Source organism: Cetorhinus maximus, chromosome 9, assembly GCF_964194155.1.
Source record: "Cetorhinus maximus chromosome 9, sCetMax3.hap1.1, whole genome shotgun sequence".
NCBI lineage: Eukaryota > Metazoa > Chordata > Chondrichthyes > Lamniformes > Cetorhinidae > Cetorhinus > Cetorhinus maximus.
The window spans coordinates 118,511,831-118,516,890 of NC_135887.1; positions in this window are offsets into that span (position 1 = coordinate 118,511,831).

Sequence of the window (5,060 nt, forward strand, 5' to 3'; positions counted from 1 at the left end):
GTTTACTGTCAATAAAACATTATGAGCTGTGCCTAAGAATTTGCATATCCGCTTTTGACATTTAGTATCAATGCAATCTCATCCTCTGCTATATTTTGCCCTTTTCTGAGCAACTTACAGGAAGCCCCTTCATTTCAGTTGGGTTCCTCAAATGCATTGCAGGGAATCTGCACATGTTCTGCTGATCTGCAACCTCCCCCCTCCCCCCAGTGCAGAATTAAATATCAAATGTGTGACAACCGTAGCAAAAGTTAATTAGTTGCTTATTTGCTCATCTCTGAGTCAGAAGGTTCGGATTTGAGTCCCTCTGACCCTCCAGTGCAGTACTGAGGGAATGCTGCACTGCCGGAGTTGTCACCTTTCGAATTAAATGTTAAACCAAAGCATCGTCTGCCCTCTCAGGTGAATATAAAAAGGTCTCATGGCATTATTTCAAAGAAGAACAGGGGGGTTTTCCCCGGTATACTGACCAATATTTATCCCTTAACCAACACAAGTAATAAACAGATGATCCGATCATTATCACATTGCTGTTTGTGGGATCTTGCTGTGCACGATTTAGCTGCTGCATCTTTCACATTTCAACAGGGACTGAACTTCGAAAGTACTTCATTGGCTATCAAGTGCTTTGGAATGTCTTAATGTATTTTGTAAATGGAGTAATTAACAACAACAGCAATAATTTCCACTTATAGTAAATCATCCCTAGGTGCTTCAAAGGAGCAAAATCAGACAAAGGCTGTTAGAGAGCAAAAGAAAGGCACACTAGGACAGGTGGCCAAAAGCTTGGTCAAACAGTTGTGTTTTAATGAGCGTCTTAAAAGACAAGAGAGAGAGAAATAGAGAGGTTTAGGAAATTCCAGAACTTAGAGCTTAGGCAGCTGAAGGCACGGCCAACAATGATGGAGTGAAAGAAACAGGAGATAGACAAGAGGCCAGAGCTGGAAGAGTGCAGAGGTCTCAGAGGGTAGAGCTGAATGAGTTAAGAGAGATAATGAGGGGAGCGGCCCTTAAAGCAAGTATCATCTCGTGTTGTATGGTGCATTTTAGGAACAAATGAGAGAGAAGTTCACAGCTTTGCAAAAGTTCTGTCCATCGAAAACTTTTTCTTTCTTTTTGTTGCTTTTTCTTTTGCTGCCAAGGAGAAAAGTAAGATTTCTTGGCCAAATTGAATTTGCCTATACTAAACCAACAATAAATCAACCAGCTCCTAATGAGGAAAGAAAAAAATAGTGTTGGTGCCTGCTGGTTTTACAAACAAAATTTTCTCAGTGAACAATGGCTAAGAAAAAGCAGATGGCTGTTGGGACACTGTAAATCACCATTAAAAATGGACAAGTTTCACAAGCAGGAGCCAATACCTCTGCGTTCTGATTCTGGAGTTGGGTCGAAGTATCACTGAGAGATGATTTTTTTTTTCAGACCATTCTTGAAGGAAAGCCAAAGTAACGGCATAGAGACCATCCATCAAAGTTATCAATAAGCCTTTTGACATTTGCGCCATCACCATCAGATGACTTTTTAATGAGATGCATTGAGCAGGTTTTATGCTTTTCTTTGCACTGCCAGTCTAGTGCTGGTGTGAAGTTATGGGTGGGTGGTGGGGCTTTCGAGACTGAAATCGACGAGTTTTATTTGGGGAGGGTTTCAATTTCTCCCCAGCACTTGGCAGGCATGCCTTCAATCAATTAGGCCCTAAGCTCCGGAACTCCCTCCATAAACCTCTCAGGCTCACTGCACCCCTATCCTTATTTAAGTTACTCCTTAAAAACAAGCTTTTAGTCCTTAAATCTCTTTACGTGTCTCATGTCAATTGTTGACTGATAATGCTCCTCTGAAGCACCTTGGGACATTTCAGTGTGCTAAAGGCGCTATGTAAATGTAGGCTTTCGTTGATGTTGAAATGGAGCTAAGGAGTTTAAATGGAGTTGAGGTACAGTTCAGCTAGGATCTAATGGAATGTCGGAACAGGCTCAAAGTTTTACTTCTGTTCCTACATTGAAACATTAAAAAAAAATCAAATTGTTAAAGACAGATACAGGCTATTTTCCCCTAATCAAGGCAGTCTTTCTGTGTGCCCAAAGTGCCAGGTGTCTATGAGCCATAACCATTTATCTGGAACACACCAAGATGTTCACAGATTTTTTTTTGCGCTGAACGATAAAATTCCTAACCAATCCCTTTCAAGTTAACTGCCAAGAATTTGTTTTTAATAATTGTGAGTTTTTTTGGCAAAGGAAACCCTAGCTCAGATGAGCTTTTGCAGCATTCCATCGCTTCACCGCAATATTTATCATATCTGACATATACTTCTTGTAAACCACTTCTACTGGAAACTTGGCTTTCCCAAATATTGTCACTCATTAATACGCACTCTAACCAGGCTGCTTTATGATCTATTCTACATAAGCGAAGATAAGAGACAGAAGTGACAAATGTTGAATGTTGAATAAGCATAGCACAAAAATGCCTCATGAATTTATTCATTATCTCGTAAAATTTAAGCAATTTGTGGGTTATATGAAGTATTTTTCCTGTTTATAAAATGACAACAACTTACATTTATATAGCACCTTTAACATAGCAAGGTGTCCTAAGGTGCTTCAAAGGAGCATAATCAAACAAAATTTGATACCGAGCCACATAAGGAGATGACCAAAAGCTTGGTCAAAAAAGTGGGTTTTAAGGAGTGTCTTAAAGGAGGAGAGAGAGTTGGAGAGGTGAAGCGGTTTAGAGAGGGAATTCCAGAGCTTAGGTCCTAGGCAGATGAAGGCACTGTCACCAATGGTGCAGTTATTAATATCCGGAATGCGCAAGAGGCTAGAACTGGAAAAATGCAGAGACCTTGGAGGATTTTAGGGCAGGTGTAGATTTCAAAGATAGGGATTTCCCAGGTCGGATCATATTCATATAAAGTAATTCTTGAATTTGATCATATTTATATGAAATATTTCCAGGAATTTGTGATTTTATACAAAATATTTCCCATTACTGACCAAATTTATATGAAGTATTTTCAGGGGCTAATTGTATTTTTATGAAATTTTAGGATTTGATTAAATGGATGTGTTGGATCTTTTTGCACAAATTTCATATTATTACAACACTTAATTGTCAGCCACCATCAATTGGTGCATTCTCCATGGCAATGCCTCTACCAATCAGAGTCCACTTGCCAACCAATCAGCAGTCTCTTCTCATACAGTATAAAGTGTTGATTTCCCCTTATATTGGCATTCTTGCGAAGTGGCCTGATGAGTGCAAGACGAAAAGCTTTGACATGCCTCTTTTTTCAGCAATACTCAAACACTCAATTCATTATAAGAACAAGGAACTGTGTTGGATCAGGGTAATTTGGTCTTTCAGTAGTACAGTACTATGTAAAATTGTCTTTTCTGTTTTCCTAACCTGAACTTTCCAGGCATTATAACACTTATTATAAGAGTAATTATAATGAATGCTACTTTCCAAGAATTTTCCAATGAAATTTGTTTGCATGTCTGATAAACTCTTGAACTCATGCCACAACCAAATGGTCATTTCCAAAAGAAAATTCTGTTCACACCTTATAATCAGTTATATACATGAACAAGCAGGAATTATCATGGATTTCAGCCAAATGTATGTTAATAATGACAAATTTTCAGTGAATGAGCATAAACTGAGTAAATACCCTAATAAAACAAACCTGTATACATGGAATAATGCAATCGATACTTTAACTTTTAGCAATACATATAAATGCGTAAATTGCTCAACCAATGAAAACCATTGAAACCAAAGGTATCTTAATGAGTTTGAATGAAGTCCCATAGTGCTCACAGTTGGTCAGAGCCTATGTTATATTATAATGATGGGATATACATAGACTTACAGGCAGCCCAACTGGTCCATGGTGATTGTTATGATGCAGCAGATGATGTGTGCCAGGTGGATCAAATCCAAGAGGGAAACTTGATCGTGTTATCACAATGGTTTTGCAATTTGTATTTATTTCGAGATGCGTACACTGAATTCAGAAGTAATAAGTCCAACAAGACTTTTAGAGATCTTTTTTAAAAAACTAAATTAAAATATTTATTAATAAAATAAAAGATTTCAGGCACATACATAGGACTACAAATTACCACGATAATAACTCCTAAAATTCCTAATTAACCTGACTCGCCATTACACCCCTTTTAAGGCAACGGTCCAAAAATAGATTTTTAGATTTTAAACAGATCCAGCAAATTAACACAATACCCTGGACAGTGGAATTCAAAATGGCTTTCTCCAACTTCAGTTTTTGTAGACAGCAGGCTTATGCACAAATACTAGAGGCTTCATTAAGGTTATTTCACACACTTCTGTTAGATCTCACAATGCCTTTCTCTGACACCTAGCCTCATTCTTCTTTATATATGTTTCTCTCCTTTTTAATATATAAATTCGATTGTTTCATATGTCTTTGTAGTTGTATCTTCCTCACAATATAAACACTTTCATGTTGTCACTATATATTGTCAGTAGCCCTTGGGGAAAATTAACACATTCCTTAGTTCCCCCCCCCGCCTTTTTTCCAATAATTTATATAGATTTTTCTTTTCCCACCTATTTCCATTATTTTTAAATGTATTTCCATCCATTGTTTTATCTCTACCTTTTAGCCTATTTTGATCCCTTCCCTTCACCCCACCCCACCCCCACTAGGGCTATCTGTACCTTGCTTGTCCTGCTTTCTACCCTTAATTAGCACATTCCTTAGATAATATCACCACCTCTTTGTTCTTTTGTCTATGACACCTTTTGGCTATCTCCACCTATCACTGGCCCTCTATCCAGCTCTACCCACCCCCCTTAAACCAGCTTATATTTCACCTCTTTTCTATTTTTACTTAGTTCTGTTGAAGAGTCATACGGACTCGAAATGTTAACTGTGTTCCTCTCCGCAGATGCTGCCAGACCTGCTGAGTTTTTACAGGTATTTTTATTTTTGTTTTGGATTTCCAGCATCCGCAATTTTTTTTTGCTTTTACCTTAGCTTTGCTTGTCTGGCTATCTGTAAACAACCTAAAGTC